The sequence below is a fragment of the Meles meles genome, chromosome 3 (genome assembly GCF_922984935.1).
Source record: "Meles meles chromosome 3, mMelMel3.1 paternal haplotype, whole genome shotgun sequence".
Classification (NCBI taxonomy): Eukaryota; Metazoa; Chordata; class Mammalia; order Carnivora; family Mustelidae; genus Meles; species Meles meles.
The window spans coordinates 70,456,147-70,482,709 of NC_060068.1; positions in this window are offsets into that span (position 1 = coordinate 70,456,147).

The following is a 26,563-nucleotide window of genomic DNA, read 5'->3' on the forward strand; positions in this document are numbered from 1 at the left end:
ATAATTTAGTACTTCTATTTGTGTCTCTGTGACAAGTAATGCAATAATTAGTCTTGTTATAATCAAGATGTGCTTAGGACATGTTCTTGGGGGCATTTTAGTACAGCCATCTGAAGAGGATATTTCTCTGTTGTCCATCTATGAAGATTCATGCTCACAGGTACGGATTGGAGGGCAGGAGGATGAGACTGACTGTGGGGCAGAGAAGGACTGGCAGTAAGGGCACAGGGAGATTAAACAAGGAGCAGCAGAATATAACTACCCAGAGATGGCACTACGACCAAAGGACCAAGAAAGTAGACAGTTTTTGTTTAAAGAAATTAACCTATATTTGATCTGTATATAGATCAAAAAGAAAATTTATGTTGTAAACTGAGCCATTTGAAAGTGTAAACTAGGGCGTCTGGGTGGCTCAGTGGGTTAAGCCACTGCCTTCGGCTGAGGTCATGATCTCAGGGTCCTGGGATCGAGTCCCCCATCGGGCTCTCTGCTCAGCAGGGAGCCTGCTTCCCTCTCTCTCTCTCTCTCTGCCTGCCTCTCTATCTACTTGTGATCTCTCTCTGTCAAATAAATAAAAAAAATAAAAAATCTTTAAAGAAAAAAAAAGAAAGTGTAAACTATCAGATTAGTAAAACATCCCAAATCAAAAGAAGGATGCTTCTACCTATACCTGTTTTTGTTAATAAGTATTTCAAACCAGTACATTTGAAGAAAGATGTGATTATAGGTTACCCCTCAAGACTATTAATGGAAAGGTAAGGGTGAAATATAATTTATGAAGTGGTTCATCTGTTAGAGCATATATTGTGCTGTCTTTACTTTTAGGGGAGAAACTACATAATTGAGAAAGATATTAAAGAGGACCATGGTGCCACCTCATAGTACTGTCCCTCTTGCACTTCACTCAGCTCCACTGCCTCCTTGGTGTTTGTAAACACTCCATGTTTGCTCTGTATTAGCTCTTTCTCACTAGCTGCTTCTGTCTGGAACATCCTTCTCTTAGGTTTCTATTTGTTTAACTCTCTCATCACTCATCTTCTCAACAGAACACTCTGATAGACACTACTGCCATGCACTAATATCCAACTCCCCTCTACCACTGGGCAGATCACACTTCCTTTCTCCCTTGAAGTTAGATAGGAGAACATTTGACTTGTTCTGGCCAAAGAAATGTGAGCAGAGGTAACGTGTTGCTTCCAAGTGGATGTTTTTAAAAGCTTGTGTATATTCTCCTGTGTACATTCTCTTGTGTGTAGTGCTCCCTTCCCTGTGTCCTTGCAATTGTCAGCCTTTCAGATGGTAGGGTCTCTGTTAGCCTGGATCCCTGAGTGAGGATCGCATGGGCAGAATGCCCACCAACCTGTAATGGGTATTTTGCATGAGCCAGAAATAAACCTTTGTTTTAAGCTACTGAGATTTGAGAGTTGTTTGTTACTATAATATAACTAGCCAATTGTGAATAATATCCTTAGCTATTACTATTCAGTACTGCAACCTATTCTCCACCCCTTCCTTAGGGCATTCGTTTTCCTTTATTCCAATTCACTTTTCATAACTCTTATCACTTTCTAAATAGATATTAGATACTTAATTGACATGTCTATTTTTTATTTTCTCTGTGCTCTCAGCACCCCCCCCCCCAAGAATGTAAGCTCCATGGGGTTAGGGCTCTTCGTCTGTTTTGTTCAATTATATGAGATATGGCACTCAGTAAATATTTATTGAATGAATGAGTGAATGAAAGAATGAATATAAGTACCACCCTGTACTTGGGTGGAAAAGCAGAGATAAAACACCTTCCCTTACTTGTCCTGATCTCATGACTGATACAGGGAACATGTGATTATATTAGCAGTGCATTGGGAAAAGCAAAGATTTTCAAAAGCCACAGCACTATTGGGAGACATGAGTAGCCACTTTAGCCTGCCTAGAGGTGTATGTTAGGGAGGCCTCCAGACAGGTGATGTTGAGCTGGTATTTGAAGCTAACTGAGGGAGACCCAGACAGATAAGGGAACAGGGAATTCTAAACAGGGAACAGGGTGTATTAAGGAAGACCATGAGAGGGGTGCCTGGGTGGCTCAGTGGGTTAAAAGCCTCTGCTTTCGTCTTAGGTCATGATCCCAGGGTTCTGGGATCGAGCCCTGCATCAGGCTCTCTGCTCAGCAGGGATCCTGCTTCCCTTCCTGCCTCTCTGCCTACTTGTGATCTCTCTTTCTGTGTCAAATAAATAAGATCTTAAAAAAAAAAAAAAAAAGAAAGAAAGACCATGGGAAATAGCATGGTTTATTTCAAGAGCTGTAGATAGTTTGGTCTTGCTGAAATTACATTTACGGAGGATGGAAAGGTCAGAAGGGACCAGTGATGGTTAATTTTATGTGTCAACTTGACTGGGCTGAGGGATGCCTAGATAGTTAGCAAACCTTTTTTCTGAGTGTGTCTCTGAACGTGTTTCCAGATGAGATTAATATTCAAACTGGTGAACTGAATAAAGTAGATACCCTCTCCAGTGTGGATGGACATCATCCAATTCACTGAAAGTCTTAAATACAACAAAAGTCTTAAATACAACAAAAAGATGAAGGAAGTATAAATAAGGTGTCTCTGCTGGAGTTGAACTGTTGATCTCCTGTCTTCAGCTTTTGGACTCAGCTAAGAACTTATTCCATTGACCCCTTGATTCTTATGCTTTTGGACTTGGATTGATTTATACTACCAGCTTTCCTAGTTCTTCAGCTTACAGGCAGCAGATCATGGAATATCTTGGTCTCCATAAACACATAAACCAATTCTGGGACGCCTGGGTGGCTCAGTGGGTTAAGCCTTTGCCTTCGGCTCAGGTCATGATCCCAGGGTCCTGGGATTGAGCCTGCATCAGGCTCTACTTGGCAGGGACCCTCCTTCTCCCTCTCTCTCTGCCTGCCTCTCTGCCTACTTGTGATCTCTGTCTGTTAAATAAATAAATAAAATCTTTAAAAAAACCCCCCACATAAACCAATTCCTTTAATATATCTCTTAATCTCTCTCTCTCTGTATGTCCTACTGGTTCTTTTTCTCTGGATGACCCTGAGTAATACAAATTTTGGACAAGGAGTGGTGTATGTTGAAATATCCCTTCTGAGGTGAAGGATAAGTGGTTACATCTGGCCCCTCTGAATTCTGGAGGCAACATATTCCTCATTTGAGTGTGTTACACTGGCCCATTTACTGAGTGATCTGAAAACTGCTGGTTTTAAGTGGATCTCCAAACAAGAAAAGACTCTCTAATAGGTTCAGACTGCTGTATAAGCTTCTCTGTGACTTGGGCCATATGATCCAGCAGATTCAATGGTACTTGGAGGGTCAGTGGCAGATAGAGATGCTATTTGGAGTCTTTTACAGGCCTCTGTAAATGAATCACAGTGTAGGTCTTTAGGATTTTTTTGAAGTAAGACCCTGCTATCCTCTATTAAGTGCTCTCTTTCTGAGGCAGTTCCTGGCCTGTTACTGAGCTTAGGAGAGACTGAATGTTTGACCACAGGCCACAAAGTTATCATGTAACCTGAGTTGCCCATCATGAATTGGGTGTTATCCTGCCCACCAAGCCACGCAGGTGAGTATGCACTGCAGCATTCCCATTATCAAAGAAGTGTTTATACATGATGAGGCCCTGAGCAGGCCCTGAAAGCATAGGAAGTTACATTAAGAAGTGGCCTAAATGTCCTTCTCCCCGCCCCGCCCCCCAACTACACTGCCTTTTCTTTTCCAGTGTGCACCTGTGGTCTCATGGAGAGTTCCTTACAGTCAACTGAAAGAGAAAGAAAAGACTCAGGCCTAATTTAGAGATGGTTCTGCATGATAAGTAGGCAGCGTCTGAAAGTGGGCAGCTGTGGCACTACAGCCCCCTTTTGAAATATCTCTGAAGGACAGTGGAGAAGAGAAATGCTCTCAGTGGACAGAACTTTATGTACTATATCTCGTTGCTTGCTTTGCTTGGAAGGAGGAATGACCAGGTGTGCGACTATACTGTTGTATTGGCTGGATGGTCAAGGACTTGGAAGAAACATAATTGGAACAGTGGTGACAAATTTGGGAGAGAGGTATGTGAATACTCTCTATACAGAAAACATGAAGATACTTGCATGTGAATGCTCACATGCTCACTTCCATGTGAATGCTCACCTCCTCAGTAGAGGAGGATTTTATTTTATTTATTTGAATAAAAAATTTTATTTTATTTATTTATTTTTTATTTTTATTTTTTTTTTAAAGATTTTATTTATTTGACAGAGAGAGATCACAAGTAGGCAGAGAGGCAGGCAGAGAGAGAGAGAAGTAGGCTCCCCGCTGAGCAGAGAGCCCGATGTGGGACTCGATCCCAGGACCCTGAGATCATGACCTGAGCTGAAGGCAGCAGCTTAACCCACTGAGCCACCCAGGCGCCCTGAATAAAAAATTTTATTTGTTTATTTTTCTGAGGGCGAGAGTGAGCAAGAGAGAGAGAGTGAGCACAAGCTGGGTAGGGAGGGGCAGAGGGAGAAGCAGACTCTCTGCTGAACAGGGAGCCTGATGCAGAGACTCCATCCCAGGACCCTGGGATTGTGACCTGAGCTGAAGTATATATGCTGCCGAAGTGAGCAGTTGACCTGAGCTTAACCGGCTGAACTACCCAGGCATCCAGTAAAGGTGGATTTTAGTAACTAAGTGAATGGGAAGACCCATTCTGTGGATTCCAGTCAGTCTTCTTCCCTAACCACCTCTGTCATCTCCTAAGGGCTCATCAGGCAGATGGTCATGGCGGCAGGAGTGGAGGTTATGCATGGCTTCAGCAACATCGACTTTTACTCACCATGGCAAACCTGACTACGGCCACCGCTGAGTGCCCAGTGTGTCAGTCACAGACATCAGCACTGATGCCTCTGTGTGGTACCATTACCTAGAGTAATCAGTCAGCTACCTGGTGACAAGTTGATTACCTTGGACTGCTTTTGTTGTGGAAGGGTTAGCATTTTGTTCTATTGCAAGAGATACTTCCTCTGGTTGCAGACTTGCCTATCCCAGATACAATGTTTCTGCCAAAACTACCATCTGTGGACTTATAGAATACCTCATCTATCATCATGATATTCTACATAGCATTACTTCAGATCAAGGAACGCCTAGCAAAAGAAGTGCAGCATTGGGCCCATATTGATAAAATTCTCTGGTCCTATCATATTGCCTCCACCCTAAAGCAGTTGGCTTGATAGAACTGCAGAATGACCTTTTGAAGACTCAGTTACAGTGTCATCTAGGGGTCAGGGCTTTGCAGGGCTAGGGCAGGCTTTTTTGGAAGGCTGTACATACTCTGCAGCTGTGAACTCAAACCTGTGAAATCAAACATAATACATATTTCCAAAATATAGTGGTAGGATAGGGTTAAGATATACATTCCCATTCCAAAAGGGAGAAATAGAAAAGAAAGAAGTAGTAACAAATCCAGGGTAATCTTAAACCTAATAGGTCAGACAACACTAAATCTCAAGGCTTGAAAACAATTCTTCTTGTCTCAGTGCTCAGTGCTTATCTAGATAGACTGGGGTAAAAAGTGGGCTGGCAAGGCTCTGGGTGCTCCCATCCTCGCAGTTTTGCTGAGTTCAGCTCGTGATGCAACTTTCCCAGGCTAGAATCATATGCTAGTGTTTTACTGGTCTGGGGCGATGGGCAGGTCCCAAGGCTCTCCTGGGAATTGACCTACTGGGGACTCTGGTAGTACTATCCCAGCAATGGCCCTTTGCCAGAGTTGGGTGCTTGGTGGCTCCATTTTAAAAAATTATTTATTTATTTATTTATTTTAGAGAAGAGAGTGAGAGAGAGAGGGACAGACAGAGGGTGAGTACAAGGGGAGAGGGTAAGCAGAGAGGGAGTGAGAAATCCAAGCAGACTCTCTGCTGAGCTTGGAGCCCGATGTGGCGCTTGATCTCAAAAACCTGAGCTCAGACCGGAGCCGAAACCAAGAGTCTGATGCTCAACTGACTATGCCACACATGTGGGTGGCTCCATTCTTTAAAATCTAGGTGGAGGTGGCCATGGCTTGGGCTTTACTGTGCATTCTAGGACCTACTGGAGCTGTACCTTGGGGCTGAGGAATGTGATGCCAGAATATGTGGAACTCATTTCCACCTGAGACCTCATCAAACTGGCCTTTACCATATTTCTACCGACATTCTGTTTATGACCATTTAGATATGCCCTAAGAAGATTGAGGCTGTTCTCAATGTCCTCTTCTCCTCCTAAGACCTTCACCAGATTTGCTTTTAGCAGTTTTTTCACAGCAATGTAGGTTTTTTTCTAGCATGCACTGCAGAACATGTCCCTCTACATGTTACCCACTTCCAAAACTGCTTTCACATTTTTGGTATTCAATACAGCAGCACCCCATACTTGGTATCAATTTTATGTCTTGGTGCTTTAGGCTACTATACAAAGATGTCACAAACTTGGTAGTTTATATGCAACAGACATTTTTCAGGGTTCTGGAGACTGGGAAGTCGAAGATCATGGCACCAGTAGATTGAATATTTGGTGGTGTACGTCCTGATTTGAGTCCAAAAGTCTGAAAGCCAGGAATGCCAACATCTGAAGGCAGAAGACAGATGTCTTAGCTCTCTCAAGCAGAGAGAGCATATTAGCCCCTCCTCCACCTTTTTGTTTTATCTGGACCCTGTGGATTGACTGTGCCCACCTACATCCATCTGCTTTACTCAGTTCACCAGTTTAAATGGTAATCTTTTTCAGAAATGCCTTTACAGATACATCCAGAAATAATGTTTTACTAGCTATGTGGGCATCTCTTACCCTGTCAAGTTAACACATAATATTAACCATCACAAGTCCCCAAATTTATATACGAAGTTCTAATCCCCAAGGAGATGATATTAAGAGGTGGGGCTTTGGTAAGTAATTAGGTCACAAGGGTAGAACACTCATGTTTGGGATTAGTGCCCTTGTAAAAGAGTCCCCACAGAGTTCCATACCCCTTATGCCATGTGGGGACACAAGAAGTGTGTGACCTGGAAAAGGCCCCCACCAATCATGCTGAACCCCTGATATCAGACATCTAGCCCCCAGAACTGTGAGCAATGTCTGTTGTTTTTAATGCTCCCTAGTGTGTGGTATTTTGATACAGCAGCTGAATGGATTTACACAGGGCCAGATCATGAAAGACTCTTAAAGCCATTCTAAGGAGTTTGACCTCATAGTGTGTAGGCCACTGAAGGATTATAAACAGGAGAGTGAGACAATCAGATGAATTGTATTTTAGAAATATTACTGTGACTGTAATGTGGAGGGGGACAGAGAAGGTAAAAGGCTGATGAAATAGTCCAGGTGAGAGATGATAACAGTCTGAACTAAGGCAAAAGCAGTGAGAATGCAGAGGAAGTGACAGTGACATATTAACTGTGGGGAAGACTCTAGAGGATTTAAAGTGGAAGTTTGCCATTTTATTTTAAACAATTTTTATTACTATTATAATTTTAGTCACCGAATGATTCTTGATTCTATTTACCAAAGTAGGTAAAACAGGAGGAAGACACATGTTGAGTTGAAGTGACTGTGAAACTCCTGGATGTGAATACCCAGTAAGTGTATCGATGCATAGGCCTGGGTCAGCCTCCATCAGCTCTTCTCAATGTTACTGCAGGAGCCTCCTGACTTTTCCTGATGCTTCCACTGATGCCTGCTCCGTAGTCCATTTTCAGCAGAGCAGCTAAAATTGTCTTTAAAAATCAGATCATGCCACTCCCTTGCTTACAACATGACAGAAGGTTTCCACTAGCACTGAGCGTGAAACCCAAATTCTTTAAGTGCTCAACAAGGCCTCATATACCATAACTATTGTCTACCTTTTGGACCATGTCACATTCCACTTTCTGTCCCATTATTGTTCCATATGCCATCCTTTTTATTGTCCCTTAAACAAGGCAACATATTCATGCCCCACAGCCTTTACACTTCTGTGGCCTCCGGGATGCTCTTACCCCAAATTCCCATGTGGCTGCCTCTTTGTCTTCATTTAGGTCTCAGCTCAGATGTCATCTCCTTAGAGTTTTCCTTCTCAGCCTAACTAAAAGAACCTCCCTTAACTCCCTTCGAATTCAGTCTTCACTATCACAAAATCTATAGCATTTCTTAGCACTTTTTGAAATGACGTTGCCTATTCATTTGCTCATAACCTCTATCTTTCCCATGAGAACAGAAACTCTGTCTATCCTGTTTACTTCGGTCTTCCCAGAGCCTAGAGCAGTGAACAGAGTATGAGATAATGGCTACCTCTTATGTTTGCCACTTGCCCAGCTCTGTTCTTAACACTCTACAAATATTAACTTAGTAAATTTTCACATCAATTCTACAAGGTAGGCACAATTTATAGGTAAGGAAAAAAATGCACTGACTTAGGTCATGAAGGCTCTTGCCTAAACTGGTGAGTGGAAGTGCTTCTTAGACATCAGTACCCATCAGAATCTTCTGAGGGGTTTGTTGCAACCGAAGTTGCTGGGCCCCCCCTTCAGTATTTTTGATTCAGCAGATATGGGATGAGACCCAAGAACTATCATTTCTAGTAAGTTCCCAAAGGATGTTGTTGCTTCTGGTCCAGGAACCGCCTTCTGAAAATCAGTGCAATAGAGTTCACAGAGCATTTCTCACATTATTTATTGTAATATCCATATTCCCATAACCCATGATCATGCCCACTTTTGTAGTTAAGGAACTGAGGCTCGGAAAAGTTAACTGGCCTTCTGATGACCACAGAGGAGGAAGTGAATAGAAAAATTGTTTGGATGCTTTTGGCTCTAAATCAGTGCTCTTGGCATTGCCCTAACAGGCCTCTCTGTGGCACTAAATTTTTTAAAATGTTGCTTCAGTAGGAAAATTGTAAAGACTTCATGAATTTGGCAGATAAACAGAGGAACCCCATGGGAACAGAAGGAACTTACATCTTCTACTCTGTTTCAGCTTAATTAATCTGAGTAACCAAGATGCTTTCTACACAAGCTGACTTGGCCAAAATTTATTTTCATTCTAATTTAGACCTGCCATAAATATGATCCAACCACTTTCCCTTTTTGTTTAAAACAGAGACATATGACAGCATTGTAAGTGAGGTTTCTCTGGCTCATTACTGTTAAAGAACCTTTCTTGCAAAACAAAGAAGAGAGTCAAGACTATTTACTAAAAATTATAATTTAATGTTCATAATTTAGTTCTTCCTATAAATGACACTTGTTCTAAAAAAAAGTTTTTTAAAAAATCTTACAACAATTTTGACTAAATTTCTGAAGTACTTGAATTTTTTTCTTAGATAGCAGCCCTACCACACACTAGAGACTAGAAGCTATAAAACTTTGTTTTCCTTGGGTTCTTTCAGGCATTAACATTCCGATGCCATATTCTTATGACAAAGACTAATAAGAAGAGAAAATGGCATACCCTGGATCTATTTTAGTGATAAAGATAGGAGTGGGAAATGGTAAAAATCTACCTTGTTCTCATTACTACAGTGCTAAAACTGTCATCAATTATAATCACTCACCACATCCCTAACGTGAGACTTTGTTGGTAACTTCTCTTCAACACAAACTCAGTCTCCTTTAATCCAGTGCATGTGAGAAATATATGTGGAAATATATTGATAGTGCTTACATTGATGGCATTCTCTTCACTTATAAAAGCGTGTGCTGAAAAAGGAGTAATGTCAGCACATAATAACCAGGTTTCTATAAGACAGTTATTTCTGTTTTATTGCCCATCATCTTATAAGCAAAATAGAAAATGTTCCAAGCATTTACCTTGACCTATATTTCATAGTCATAGTTATCTATGCAGAATTTTTCTTTTGTCTTTGCTCAGTGTGCAAAAATGTCAATACATTTCCTCCCTGTGCTTTGCCTTTGGCCTCCTGTTCAGTTTTGTCCAATTTGACTTCGCTTCTTTCTTTTACATCTTCAGTCTCCTTCTCTTTTTTCCTCCCTCTGTTCTCTCTCCTCTTACAGTGGATAATTATTGGGTCCATGATGTTCTAGATTTAGAAAGGAAGATACTTAGAGTCATGCTGGAGAAGAGAACATATAATATAAACATAAAGAAGTTCCATAGTTCAAGATGACACATTATACGATGAAACAAGAACACAGTACAGGAGGTGCAGTAAGCATTCAAGCATTCAGTGGGAATAGAGATCCCTATGGAACTGGTGTTTTTGAGGATGGCTTTATTAAAATACTTCCTTTAATCTATTGCTGTGCAAGAAGTATCCCAAAATGTAGTGGCTAAAATAATAACTTGCCTTAATTGTACCGTCTGCCCTGGGCACAGTTGTCTTCTGCTTCACCTGGTATCTGCTGGTATTAGAATTGCAAGATGGCTTCCTACCGTCTGAAGCACCTGGCACCTCATCTAAATGGCCAGAACGAATGGACATCTCTCTCTGTAAGGTCTCCCCAGGAGAGTAGCTGAACCTTTTTGCAAGGTGCCCCAAGGTTCCAACAGAGAGCATTTCAAGAGTAATAACCCCCAATGTGCAAGTACTTCAGTACTTGCTTACTTTCCACCTGTTAATATCCCAGTGTCAAATTCAGTGTGGGATGCAATGAATACTGAGTAACTCATGAACACTTGGTTTATGGGGGCCACCAATTCAAACAAAGCACTTGGAGGGCCTGAATATATAGGGGGTGTGAGGAAAGGAGAGAAGTTACATATGGAGAATTTGAGCTTGGATGATTAGAAAAATTGTGGTACCATTCATTAGAAGAGAAGTTATATGGAGAACCCAGTCTATATTTGAAATGATGAAAATGTCCATTAGGCAGACAGAAAATTTACTGGTATAAAGACATGAGCTGAGGGTTGAAGTTCTAAACTCGGGAGTCATATGCAGAAAAGAGTTAGTTAAAGCTTTGTGACTGGTGAATTCTGGAAAAGATAGATCAATGAATTTTGAGCTATGCTTGTGGTTAGAAGCTGGGAGGAGAAGAGCCAGATTAGGAGACAAAGATACTGAACATTCCTTTCATAGTTTGTGTCACTGTTAGCATTTTTGTATTTCTAGTTTAATTTGACTCTCATTTATACACATCTGGGAATATAATTTAATTGAGAAATCATTTGGCTTTATTTTAGCATGTTTTGATGTGGAGTACCTCTAGTGCTTTAAGTTACTGACTCGATGGGACACCTGGCTGGCTCAGTTGGTTAAGCATCTTCCTTTGCTCAGGTCATGAGCCCAGCGTCCTGGGATGGAGTCCCATGTCTGACTCCTTGCTCGGCAGGGAGCCTGCTTCTCCCTCTGCTTCTGCCTGCCACTCTGCCTGCCTGTGCTTGCTCTCGGTCCTCTCTCTCTGACAAATAAATAAATAAAAATATATTTAAAAAAAAAAGTTACTGAGGGGCGCCTGGGTGGCTCAGTGGGTTAAAGCCTCTGCCTTCGGCTCAGGTCATGATCCCAGGGTCCTGGGATCGAACCCCACATCTGGCTCTCTGCTCAGCGGGGAGCCTGCTTCCTCCTCTCTCTCTGCCTGTCTCTCTGCCTACTTGTGATCTCTGTCTGTTAAATAAAATAAATAAAATCTTTAAAAAAAAAGTTACTGACTCGAAAATATTTATTTATTTATTTATTTATTTTAAAGATTTTATTTATTTATTTGACAGAGATCACAAGTAGGCAGAGAGGCAGGCAGAGAAGGAAGGGAAGCAGGCTCCCTGCTGAGCAGGAGCCCGGTGCTGGGCTGGATCCCAGGACCCTGGGATCATGACCTGAGCTGAAAGCAGAAGCTTTAACCCACTGAGCCACCCAGGTGCCCGAAAATATGTATTTATTAATAATAGCTAATATCTTGGAGACTTCCTCATGGTTCTCAAGTCGGTGGAATCATTGTATGAAAACTAAGTTAACGATACAGCTTGACAGAATTAAGCTTTTATTAATTAATTTCACTTTATTAATTAGTTTTATTAATTAAGCTTTATTAATCTTTATGCTGTCCTGCTTTTAGAAAGTAACAAAATTATGTAAAGGCTTGGTTTCAGTGATGAATTAATTTTCTTCTTATGAAATGGACTTGATATTAAGGCTAGATTAATGCAAGTACAGATTAAAAGTTTGGTGCAGAAATAGTTTCTTGGTATCCACTGACAAAGTAAAGTCCATATTCAGAGGCAGTTAATAGTTTTCTAAGAGCCTGTTGCACATATAAGTGAGAATTGTTGATTGAGGAACTGAGTTCAGAAATTCCCTGAGGCAGTGTCGGGAAGTAAACACCGACATTTTAAAGGGCATTTTAATCAATGTGGTCAGAAGTAAGATATAAATTCCTGATTTCTCTCATGGGCTCCATTGACAAATAGAATTTTTAGTAAGGAAATATTAATATTCTTTAAAATGCAAAGGAAATAAAGTTTTGAATGAGTTATTTAAATTACATTAAGTTTATACTTAATGTGCTCTATGTTGGATTGTCTCCTTATTTATTGTATTACTTAGATTTGAAAATATTTTAGTTTTCAAAATTAATTCTTAGAGTGTTATTTTAGTGATCAGTAAAATGAACTAGATGTAAAAATTTGTATTAAAGTTGCTGTAACATTCTTTAAATCCATAAGATCTGACAATATAGTGGAACATAATGCATCATTTAAAGTATTTGTGTATGTTTATAGAATTTCCTCTAGTCTTTAAATAAATTTCAAGTTCCAGTGTATTTTTAACGTGAAAATAACATTCACCGATTACTTCTTTGGTTTTAGCATTTTAAATGACTTTCATTTTAAGAGTATTCAGAATTAAATATATCGGATAACTGGTAGCATACACATAGTGACTAGATAAATCATTCTAATAATTTTCAGGATGCAAAAATAAGTATATATATTATACTAGTAGATTTATTTCCTCATTTTAAGAGGGGCTATAATACATGCAGCTTTAGTTTATTGTAACTTTGAAAATTCTGTCGGATTTTTGTTACATACAAACTAATGAATAACTAAATATCCTTTAGTCATAGTCTTTCATTCAGTGAACATAGAGTTTAGGCAACTTTCTATGTAGGAATATGAATCAGGTAGTAGAAAGATTTTTTGTTAGCTACGTGTATCCCCATAGTGATAGTAGGTATTAAACTGAAGCTGAAAGGAAATTCCTCACTTTCATATGATCTTCAAATAATTTTAAACCAACTAAATTCTTTTCAAGCTTGAATTTCATATGTTCCAATAACCCTAGGCTCTTTTTGAATCTTGTTATCATAGAATATGTGATTTTAGAAATGTTTTTATTTAAGTCATAAAATAAAAGGTGCCCCTGCTATAGCATGGATATTGCATGCCTTTGGATTTAATGTGAGCCTGTCTTCTCTCAGCTAACACCGTTGTTAGAATGGAGTTCCCACAGAATCACAAAAGCTGAGAACTATATTTTATATGAAGTCTGTTACTGCTTGTACAGTGGAGGAAACGGCTTGCTCTCTCATAGTGGATTACAAGAGAGTAGGACCTCATAGAGACAGATTAGTGACAGACTTGCCTAGTGGCCTGTGCCTACACTAAGAAACAAAGTTAGGACAGTTATTTATAAATTTGGTCGATATGAGTATGGTTTTATTTTTTCCTCCTCGAGTTGAAGACTTGATTCTCCACTTAATGTTAGTTACTGTATCAGTCCAGTGTATTGTAATCTTACTGTTTCTTTATAGAACTTAGAGCAATATTGCATCAGTGCTAATTAATCCATTTTATTAGAATGACCCCAAAGGGTCAGAGGAGGATTATATCTAAACATATTCATTGAGCCACTCATCTGTTCTCTCTTTAATTCATTCAACAAACTTGTTGTCTTCCTAATGTATGTTAGGCCCATCCCTAAAACACATCAGTAAGTGGAAAAAATACAAACTAAATAAATAGGTATGATCTGTGCTTTTATGAAGTTTCAGACAAGAGGAGGAGATAGGCATTAACCACCTGGGCATACTAATGAAAGTATAATTACAAAGTATGTTCTTTTATGGAAAATAACCCTATACTCAGAATAATAAAGCAATTTGTCTGTGAGTGAGGTTTGGGTGAAAAAATGGCTCTGCTGGTTTGTGTAGGGTGGAGTATGAGGGAGCTTTCTATTGAGAGAAGAAAGAGAGTGCAATGAGGTTAACTCTAGATCTCATAGAGATATGTCTAAGGGGTGCCTGGGTGGCTCAGTGGGTTAAAGCCTCTGCCTTCAGCTCAGGTCATGATCCCAGGGTCCTGGGATTGGAGCCCTGCTTCGGGCTCTCTGCTCAGCGGGGAGCCTGTTTCCTCCTCTCTCTCTGCCTTCCTCTCTGCCTACTTGTGATCTCTCTCTCTGTCAAATAAATAAATAAAATCTTAAAAAAAAAAAAAGATATGTCTAAGACATAACCCTTGGAACATGTGAATGTAACTTATTTGGAAAAAAGGGCCTTGTAAATGTAATTAAGGATCTTGAGATGAGGTCATGTTGAGATTATTCCAGAGGGCTCTAAATTCAATGACGTGTCCTTGAAAGAAACAAAAGAGAAAAACCCCAAAGGAGAGGGCCACAAGAAGATGAAGCCAGTGATTGGAGTGAGAAACTACAAACCAAGAAATGCTGACAGTCATCAGAAGGAAAGGACGAGGAACAGATCCCCTCCTGGAGCCTCTAGAGGAAGCACAGCCTTATGGACATCTTGATTTCAGACTCCGCCTCCAGAATTGTGAGAAAATAAATATTTCTGTTGTTTGAAGCTATCAGATTTGTGGTAATTGGTTATGGCAGCCCTAGGAAATAAATAGGGGGGTGGTGATTCTTACTTTGTCATAGATGTTTCAGCTGCAATATGTGAAGACCTGATCAGCCCTAGTCCGTCAGTTACTGGTTGGGTAGCTTTTCCAAGTAGCCCTCTAGCTTGAGCTAAATTTAAAAATATGCTTGATGGGGCACCTCAGTGGTACAGCCAGTTAAGCATATGACTCTAGGTTTCGGCTTGGGTCATAACCTCAGAGTCATGAGATCAAGTCCCACATTGGGTTCTGTGCTTATTGTAGAGTGTGCTTGGGTTTCTCTGTCCCTCTCCCTCTACCCCCACTTCAAATAAATAAATCAGTCTTTTAAAAAAAGATTTTTATTTATTTATTTGAGAGAGAGAGATAGTGAGAGAGTGCTCAAGTGGGGAGGAGGGGCAGAGGGAGGGAGAAGCAGACTCCCTGCTGAGCAGGGACCCCCCCCCCCCACCCCGGTGACATGGGGGCTCAATCCCAGGACCCTGAGACCATGACTGGAGCTGAAGGCAGCCGTTTTACTGACTGAGCCACCCAGGTGCCCCAGTAAATAAATCTTTTAAAAATATTATGCTTGAAAAAAATTACTAAAAAATATTACGCCTGTTGTAGGCCTACTTGTCTGTTTTTGCTTTTGTCACTTGTGCTTTTGGCATTATATAAATCACCGCCATGATCAATATCCTGAAGCTTTCCCCTGTGTTTTCTTCGAGGATTTTAAGTCTCAGGTCTTACGTTTAAGTTTTTAATTCATTTTGAGTTGCTTTTTGTATCTAGTACAAGGAAAGGGTCTAATTTTATTATTATGCATGTAGATGTCCAGTTTTCCCAACACAGAAATCTAAGAGAATGAAGAAAAGGTGAAGATTTTTAGGATTTTCAAATAGCCTACTTCTGTACCATTCAAATAGGCTTATGAGTTAAAAAAAAAAATACTGTTTAAAATCACATATTTTGGAAACATCTGTGTGTCATCATACATATCTGTTAATTTTATAATCTTATTTCAAACCTAGTTTCATTGTAATTTTGCGTATAAAGGAAAGAAATACCCAATGTATTGACTTCCTAGATGCTCCTTGGATGATTCTGAAAGCTGCATTTGATGCTTCCCTTTCATAAGGGTCTTACTTAATAAAGTATTACTTACTTAGCAAATGACTAGATACTACCTTAGTGCAGTTGAAGAGATATGTTACCACATCTCCTGAGAATAAGCGTATGTTTCAGTAAAGATCCATTTATTTTAAACTATGTTTGAAACTCACCTAGGTTCATATTTTCTCACATTTTATCTGAGAAATGCACAATGTTTATTTGTAAAATGGGAATGAATTTTAATATTGCACTTCTTACTGCTGTGGGGTTTAGAGTTGACTTCATATCATTAAATGCATGGATGAATTAGCGTATTTATTTGCATGTATGATATATCTGTATTTCAAAGCAAACATTTCAAAGGAGCACCAAAATATGTATGTAAAATTTGTATTTGCCTCCTAGTAATGTTCATAGAGAGGGTATGCACTATATAGATCTGGGTTTATAAGGAAAAATTGGACTGTTTGGAACTCTATTACCCAATTTTCATGGGCATACATGTATATATGCAAATTTGGGAGTGTTTATGACATAATTTAAAAATCTGACAATAAATAAGTAAGATCAAATTCTACCCGCAGGTGACTTAATATTGGCCAAAATGTTGCCTTTTCTCTTCTGTGTTTACAACACAGCCAAGACACGTGGGGCCAAGCATAGTTTGTGAGACAGTTACTCACACACATTTCATTTTATAATGTGGACACTTCACAGTAAATAACCTGAGACCAAGGACATATTGGAAATAGTGCCAGGGGGTGCTGTGCTATTTTAGTTATCCATAAATGTAAACTTCTTTAATTAAGCACAACATGGTCTCATTTTTTTCATACATTTTCCTCTCTACTTTAGTTCTTAGTTTTTATTTTATTATAAATAGATTTTAATCATGATTTAAACATATGAGAGCCCAGTTTTATTTTGATATGTGTGTATCTGATTCACACGAAAGTTAATGGGGGTTATGAATACCTACAGAGAAGAGAATACACCCAGAGCCTCCAAAACAAATTTAGAACAATTTAAAATGCCCTGGAGTAATAAAGAGCTAGTTTAAGGGGTCAGTAAGAGGGTAAATATATGTTTTAAAGATTATTTTTGTGAAAATTCTTGTGGCTTTGAGGCCCAAGGGAGGAATAGATGGGTGTGAACAGCAAAAAAGATAAACTAATAATTATGCCTACGGTAAAAGTGTAAATTACAGTTTACCTTGGCAGAAAGCATGTGCATGGTAACATTTTTTATGAGAGCTGTTTGTATTTCCAAGAGCTATGTTACAGTTGTTTATCCCTCAGAATGTCCTTTTGAGTTGTGCATTTCCTACCAATCAGCCTTCTGTGACAGTGACATGAGGATACATTTATCACTCAGTTTCTAGGATCAAATATTTTAAGTGATCAACTAAGCTACTGTCAGTATGTACCTGTGCAAATGAAAAAATAGAGAATAAACGGGAGTTTAGAACTTTCCTCAGATGCTTGAGTGACAGCATTTGGATTGGATTTCATAAGGAATCATACCGTCATGTTATATAAGAGACATGGAACACATTTGTTGCCATGTAGCATGCCTGCTTCCCTATCCTTCCACTTCTCGTCTTGTCCATAGTAAGCCTCATTATTAATTCGCAAGGTGTCAGGAAAATACATACTTAGAACCTCAGTTTTGAATGCTATTTAGATGTAGGCAAGCCTACCGTTTTTTAAAGAACCATTGGAAAAAAAATCAGAAAATATTAATTAGATCAGTGAAACCTAATACAATCCTTCATTCCCACCGCCCCTCCCCAAGATAATATAACAAAAATAACCTAATGCCAATAGGGCGATATAACATAGACCACCTGTTTTGAATTGGCATTATGTAGTTTAAAATCCATTGAATAAAAGTCAGAACACCTGAGTTCTAATCTAGTGCTTTTAACTCAACTCTGGCTGTTCATTAGGAACATCTGGTAAGATGTTAATACCTGCAGACGCTAGGGACATGCCTTCCTCTCCCCGAGAGTTGAATTCAGTTAGTTGGTTTGGGGTGAGGATTGGTCATCAGTATTTTTACAAACTCCTCTGTCAGTTCGCTGTTCTACTTTTCATTCTATAGCATTTAACTTTTGCGAATTCCTTTCAAGAACTCAACCCCCCTTAAACGTCTATTTTCACATTTCTAAAATTGAAGCAACACCTACCAAGCCTGTTTGTCTCACACAGTCATGAAGATCAAATGAAGAGATGATTTTAAAACTTATGAAAACTAGGACATGCTGTACAAACGTGAGACATGATGATGATCAGGTTAGCTTTCTTGTGATTTAAAGAAGTCAATTTGAAGAAACCTTGGGAAAACTTTTTCCTCCCATCTCATTTCTTTGATTTTGTGCACTGACTCCTTGATAAGACTTCAGTCTATTTTTACTTAAGTATATACTGTGTACTTGTTTATGCAGCATTAAACATTAGTTTGCTAATTGATTTCTGTCAAGTCAGCGTTAAGAACAGATAGTGAGAAGTGCTGATTTGTGTGTACGTATGTGCATGCATGCGCACACGTTTGTCTACATAGTATCTGGGAAACCACTCAATAAAAAGAGTGGATAGTGATAAACATATAAAAAGGCAATTGGCCAAAGCATGTCATAGTGTATTCATTCATCCAAAAAATACTCTTTTGAGGGATAAATATGTGCCAGTACCTCTGCCAAGACACAGAAATAGATGACATTGTCAACGCCCTCAAGGAATTCACAGACAATTGACAATGACAGACAAGTAAACCAACACTTATAATACAGAGTCATGAATGCTGCAATTGAAGATTTTTCAGCATCCTGAAGAGTCTGTAAAGAGAAGTGAAGGGCATAGGAATGTGGTCAGGTAAGGCATATGAGAAGTTAAGAAGGGTGAATTGAGTCTTGAGGGACACACAGAAGTAAGTTAGGTAAAGGAAGGACATGGATCCTCCAAGCTGAGGGAAGAGTGCAGGAGGAGAATTGATGGAATGTGGCCCATTCAGGGAAGGATGTGAAGTTTATGTAACAGCATGTGAGAATATATCTGGGGAATGTAGGGCTTTAGTATTTATTCTGAAGGCCATAGGGATACATTTTATTTTACATCAGGGAATATAGATTAGATTGCTTTTTGGTAAACTCCAATAACCATGGGAAAGGCGGGGAGATGGACTAGAAGACAGGAGAACAAAACAGTTCATCATTGATGTAGTCCAGGCAAGAAAAATGATTTGAGACTGAACTTCAGGCATCTAATGGAGACTGAACTTTGAGCCATTTAATGGAGTAGAATCAATAAAATTCAGTTACAGATAAATAATAACACATTAAACATTTTAAGAACAACACCAACTCATGAATGCTAGGATATTCAAATGGGATTGTAGTACTCCCAATAGTGGCCTCCCAAAGATGTTCGTGTTTCAAATCCCTGTGATCCAACCTGTGAATGTTACTCTGTGTTGTAAAAAGGACTTTGCAGATATGATTAAGTTAATGATTTTGAAATTACCTGGATCTGCCTGATGCCATTACCGGTGGCTTTTAAGAGAGCAGCAGGAAGATCAGAATTAATGGTAGGAGACGTGACAGTGGAAGCAAGAAGTTGGGGTATTGCAAGGAAAGGAGCATGAGTTAAGAAATCTGGGTGACCTGGAGAAGCTGTAAAAGATAACATGAATTCTCTAAAGCCACTAGAAGGAAAACATTCCTGCCAACACCTTGATTTTAGACTTCTGAACTCCACAACTGCAAGAGAATACATTTTTTAAACCTCTAAGTTTGTGGTAATTTGTTACTAATACAGGGACTTTTCCTGCTGTAGTGTCAGTGGAGAGCCAAACAGAATAGATACCAGGATACCAAAGTGAGTGTGACAGACCCCCATCCTCTTGCATATATTGACAATTGGAAGAGTTGCCTTTGGGAGGGGATACTTTCTCATCACAGCCTATTGAAGAATGCTTCATAGGCATTATTTGTAGAGCTTAGAAATAGATATCCTGCAGTTAGTTAGGAGGAACGGAGAGTTCACACCTGATTCTTGGCAAGGAAAGATGAAAACTACCTAGGTTCCAGTGTTACCTAGGCGTTGTAGACAGGGAGGTGCTAACTGACCACTTAGTTGTGCACCAAGAACAATGGTGTTATATAGGAACTGAAACCTTTGGTTTACTACTATCGTTCTGTTCAACTTATCCAACACCCACTGATCACTGAATCCAAATAGTCCTGTAAACATGCCTTCTTGAAACTGCTACTTGACTGTCACCCTATATTTCTTTTCATTGCACTTGGTTTTACAGTCTCAATTTCTTGGACAATATGTCCTCCCCATTTTGCATTCTTTCTTAATGTTGTAGGAATACTTCTTTAAGTATTTTTCCTTACAAAGGTATCAGAAAACTTTTCTGGGTACTTGTATGCAGGAAAGCATTTTTTTTTTTCCTCCCTCCCTCTCTCCATAATTCAGCTGGGTATAAAATTACAGATTCAACATCATTTAACTCCAAAACTTCGAAGATACTGTGTCATTTTCTTCTAGCATCAGTAATGAGATTCCACTTTCCTTTATACTCCTTTTAAACTCCTGTTCTTTCATACTGGAGGTTTTCAAGAAATTATCTTAAAATCTTGGTGACAGAAATTTTATGAAGTATGTCTAGTTGAAAGCCTTTAAAAAAATTATACTTCTCATGATGTGGTTCTTTTGGTTTGAAGACTACCCTTCTCCAACTCTGGACATTATATTCTACTTCTTGTTTCCCCTTTTCTTTAAAAAAAAAAGTCATTTTCAAATTTGGTTATATTGATATTAAACCTCCTAAAATAATAGCTTTTCTAGAAAATCTCTAAAATCTGTTATCTATAAAATTATGCATTCTCAACCTTTAATTTTCTATTAAGTTCTTTATTTCAAATACCATATTTTAAATTTCTGATAATTACTGATTTTCCTTCTCATCTTTTCCTAGCTGTGTATTTTTGTTTTATGCATGTATTACTATCTCAAATCTCCCTAGTAACCACTATTTTTAAATTAAAAAAATTCCCTTTACTAAATCATCTCTTGTTTCAGATTAGCATACAAAAGGTTCATTAGGGCATATCCTTAGGATCAACATCTTGGGGAAGAATGAGAAAGATACAGGATTGGGCAGTGTGAGAAATTGAGCTGCCATGCAATCTCTGTGGAGCTCTCAGCTGAATTTCAGGGAGGTTTTTTTTTTTTTTCTTTTTTTAAGATTTATTTATTTATTTTAGAGGGAGAGAGAGAGAACGTGAACGAGGTGCAGGGCAGAGGGAGAGGGAGATAATCTCCAGCATAGTCCCAGCTAAGCACGGAGATCAGAGCCCAGCGCATGTCTTGATCTCACAATCCTGGGATCATGACCTGAGCCAAAATCAAGAGTCGAATGCTTAGCTGACTGAGCCACCCAGGGGCCCCTGAGTTTCAGGGAGTTTTGAATTTGGGATAACCCTACAGAATTTCCCCAAGTTGGGGTGAGGGAGCCAGGACTTTATGTCTCCATGTTGATAAGTCATGGGATTCATGCCATGATTGTGGGTTGGGTGGCTGTCCTCAGCCAATGCAGTTACCTTAGAGCTTTCTGTTGGCAACTCTGCCAGCAACTAACTGAAGGGGACTCTGGTTCATCTCAGCATCTACCACATTGTTTTGAAGGCTAGGTTTTTAGGCTCTTGCTCAATTTTTATCTTTCTCTTTCATGCTTTTGTTTTTTCCCTCAAATGTTTGGTGAGCTTAGGTTTTTATTCATGTGTGTGAATGAAAGTCTAGGCTGTTAACATGGCTAACTATATCTGGGTCTACAGTAAGGCTCTTCCTTGAATGAGAGGACTACAGAGCTCTCTGTATGTGATTAGGGCATGTAGACTGGCAGGACTCATTTTAAAGATGCTCAGGCACGGCATTATTTGGCAATTCTAAATGCCAGAATGAGGGCAGCCTTATTTTGGGGTGCTATCTCTGCTACATGTCCCAGATAATTATAAAATTTCTTTAAAGATTTTCTGATTTGGGGGTACCTGGGTGGCTCAGTCAGGTAAGCCTCTGCCTTCAGCTCAGGTCATGATCCCAGGATCCTGGGATCAAGCCTGGCATCTGGCTTCTTGCTCAGTGGGGAGCCTGCTTCTCCCTCTCCCTTTGCCTGCTGATCCTCCAGCTTGTGCTCGCTCTCTCTGTCAAATCTTTAAAAAAATCACCTGATTTTAAGCTTGGGGAATAAATGCTAATCCCATATGCCCTGTATATCTGGGGTGGGGCAGTTGGAGTGGGGTTTCTGAACAAAGAGGTGTCTGTATTCCAGTATTGCCTAAACTTGTTTTTCACAAGAATCACCTGAGACCCTTATCAAAAAGCCAGAATTCTGAGTCGTATTGCTAGACTCACTGAACCAGAGTCCCCAGAGAATAGTCTTGAGGTTCTCTAAGTTTATAAGAACTCCATGTAATTTTATGATCAACCCAGGTTGGTAACAGCACCTGTAGCCTTCAAGCCATCAGCTCTCCATCTACCCATCAATCTCATCTCCACTTCCATTCTTTGTATCTGCTCCCTTGGAGTCTATCTGTCTATTATGATAGCTTCCACGTGCTTCCTGTCTTACAGCAAGTCATCAAACTCTCTGGTTTTCCTGTTCTTAGGCCTATTATCAATTTATTCCCTTTTGTACTTCTTTACTGTTTCTTCAATGGGTTTTTAATAAAGAGGGAAGGTAAACATGTGAATTCAAAATACTCTCTTAAATCAAACCTCAATAACCATACTTTGGAAAGATCCCTGAGCCAGGCTATTGCTAATGTGCAGTATGACAGATTGGATATGGGGATAAGGGAGATAGAGCAGTCTTGGATAATCCTCAACTGGCTAGTTTTAGCAGTTGGGCAAATTTTTATGTGTTTCACTGAAAAGAAGAATTAGGTGGGAGGGAGGAAATATTTTGCTAGGGAAGATAATGAATTTAGTTTTTTACATGTCCAGTGTAATATGAAGGCCTAGGGAAGAGATCTGATCTGGAAGCATAATCTGTGAGTCATTGATTCATCCATCAATTTGCATTGATGCACCTTATTAATAAGCACCTTGCATTAATAATGCACCTTGCACTGATACACTTTCTTAATATATGCCAGGATACGGAAGTGGAAATATCTTCTAGGGGATAGAAACAAATAAAGTGCATGATATCTCATAGAAGTACCAAATGCAAACCTGGGTGATCAAGAAGGGACTGACATCCAGGCTGAGACGGGACAAATTGTGAGTCTGGCAAAATTGCCTGGACAGATAAATTATTTTAGAAAGAGTGAAGAGCCAGTAGGAAAGCTGAAAGCCAAAAAAGAATACCAGTAGGGATTTCTGTATGACTCGTTCTTAGCAGAAGGGAGAACAAGAGAAGAAGCTGGAAAGGCAAAGAAAAGTGAGATAATGCAGGATTGTATACAATGGGTACAATGGGAAGTCACTGAAGAGTTTAATTTTTTAAAAAAGATTTTATTATTTATTTATTTTTTTGGCAGACAGAGATCACAAGTAAGCAAAGAGCCAGGCAGAGAGAGAGGGGGGAAGCAAGCTTCCTGCTGAGCAGAGAGCTTGATGCAGGGCTCAATCCCAGGACTCTGGGATCATGACCTGAGCTGAAGGCAGAGGCTTTAACCCATTGAGCCACCCCTTTAACCCACTGAGCCACCCAGCCACCCCAAACTGAAGAGTTTTAAATAATCATCCTACAAGTGGATCTGGCACCTTGGAAATGAGTGATATCACCCAATGGTTCTCTAGCTTTGGTCTGCATCAGAATCAACCAGGTAACTTGTCAAAAATGCACTTAATACGTGTAGCATTGCATCAAGCCCTTTACATACATAGCTTCTTTACATATATTATTTCTTGAACCTCACAATCTTGGAAGTGAGTGGAACTTATATTTCCAAGGTCACATTGCTAATTGCCAAAACTGAGACTTGAACCCAGGCATTCTGGCTGTAAAGTCTCCTCCCCTTACTCCTACACTGTGTTGCCTCAGGATAGAAGCATTATATAAAATAGTCCTGTGAGGGGTGCCTGGGTGGCTCAGAGGGTTAAGCCTCTGCCTTTGGCTCAGGTCATGATCCCAGGGTCCTGGGATTGGAGCCCTGCACTGTGTTCTCTGCTCAGCAGGGAGCCTGCTTGCCTGCCTCTCTGCCTACTTGTGATCTCTCTCTGTCAAATAAGTAAATAAAATCTTAAAAAAAAAAAAAAAAGACCTGTGAATTTCACAGAGGACTTATAATGAAGCCTTTGAATTTTTGAGGATTCTGAGATTTACAGTGCTACTATAGGAAACCATTTATTTCCTCCCATATCCAGAGCATTTAATTCAGGAGTATGGAAGCAGGCCTAGGAATCTGAATTTTAACAAGGCTAAAAGATGTTTTGTGGCAGATGATTCTCTGACCCTGCTTGGAATAATTTGAGAATAGAGAAGAGGTCTGAGGTTGGTCCCTTAGGACAGAAGAATCCGTTAAAGTGACTGAAAAGAAATGTCTGGAGAAATAGGAGGTAAACTTAAGAGTATTGTTACGGAATAGGAAAGAATTTGAGGAGGTCGACAGCATTACATGCAAGATGGAAGACAAGCTAGGTAAGGGCTAAAAAGTCCCCTTTGGACACAGTCGTCGTTCACTGATAAGGCTGAGACTTTTCCCTCCGGAACCATTGATTCTTACGTCAGAAAAGCTTCTGCTTCTGGTTATCCACGCTGCATGAAACTAAGCCTAGAGATAGTTCCATTTTCTCATAACTTTCCGTTTCTCATAGGAGCAGTTAACAGACTTTGGGAAGGTCATTTCATTATAGCTTATCTTCATAGGCATTGAATTTCAACCACAGCATACCTATGAGTGGCAGACTCACTTAAATTTCTTACAGATTTGCAGATATGCTCTAGGATTTGACCCTTTAAATATGGAAGGCAGCTATGCTCACCACTATACCACCAACGCAGACGACCCTTTAATTATGGAAAGATTATTTGTTTCAATAAAGTGCTGCTCAAGCAGCAGTCTCTTTACATTGAAGATTCTACCACCTATGATAATTGAACCTGAAGAGAAGAATTGAAGTATGGTTTAAGAAAAACTCTTTGTTTTTAAATGTAGGCAAACAAAATTCTCACAATTGGAGTGTAAGCTAGAGGTGGATAATTCTTTGTTTTGGAATATTTAATGTTTTCAAAAACAAAAATAAGCAGACTCTGCTTTGAGGTTATACTGGTTATTCAGGCACTAGAGGTAAGTGATTTCTTGGCAATGGGCTAAAATGTACGTGCCTGACTCCTGCTGGTTTTTACTGGGATTGAGTCTCAGCACAGAGTTGTCTAAATAAAGAGAGTGTTAAAATCTGCACTTAACTTACTCTTATTTATAGATGTCTCTACTGCAACTTCCAACAGCTCCAATTTCTTTCTAGTAACACTAAACATTTCTTCTAAACTGAATTCTAAGCCCAAATTAATTCTTCTTTAGTCATTCTTTCATTCTTATTAATGTATTTATCTTAAGTTAGAGGCCCAAATTCTCAGCTTTGGAGGTGACTTAGAGATTTTATGATAGTAAAAATAATTATTAAGCACCTACTATGTTTGGCATTGTGTTGTGTTCTTTGTGTATCCTTTAAGCCTTGCAGTTTTGGAAATATAAATACTTCTATTCCCAAGATCATATAGCTAGTTAGTGTCAAAACTGAGACTTGAACTGAAAGATTCTGGCTACAAAATCCTTTTTATACTTCTGCAGTGTGTTGCCTGCATACAGAAGCACTATGTATTAGACCCTTAAATTTCACTAAAACTGTAGAAGGGGCTTTTGAGAATTCTGAGATTGACAATGCCACCAAAGGAAACCATTTACCATAAAAACATCAGGTGCTTCTGAAACTCACTTAAGAGCTTGCTGGCCCTCTGTGGACTAGCCTCATCACCCACTATATCCACTGTACCTAACATTATTGTCGATTATACATTGTAGACCATTGAGTTACTGGCTCTCATTTATTTATTTATTTGGTAGTTCTTGAGCATCTGATGAAGATAACAAGGTCCTTATCTTTATGGAGTCTGTATCTAATGGTGAGGGGAGGCCAGGAATGATAAATCTATAAATATCAAGAATCTAATATGTTACTTTGTGGTTTTCATACACATATACATATTGTTGAGGTTGTAGTGTCCATTCAAAGAAAGAGGCATCTTTTAGGGTGAGAGATGAGGTAAGTTTAAGGGGTTGCTAGAGACTAAGTGAATTTTATTTGGAAAGGGTTGAGAGGAACCATCCTAATCAGAGGGAAGTGCCAAGAGAAGATATTGCTCTTTGGAAGGAAAGAAAGAAATCATGTTAAGGAGGTGTTGTGTAATGAATTTTGAGATATTAAGAAAATAACATCTAGACCACTAAGTTTCTTTGGTTTGCATATTCCTGTCAGATATGAATTAGAATACCCCAACAATCACTAGACATTTCTGTAGTAACCTGAGGTAGAATTTCAAACTTCCAGAGAGAAAGGGACAGTAATAGCAGTCCATTTTAAAGTTGGCTTCCCTCTGTCCTGCCTGTGCTTGTCTTCCAGTATCATTCACACCTTGTAAAATGGCCTGTCATTCTTCGG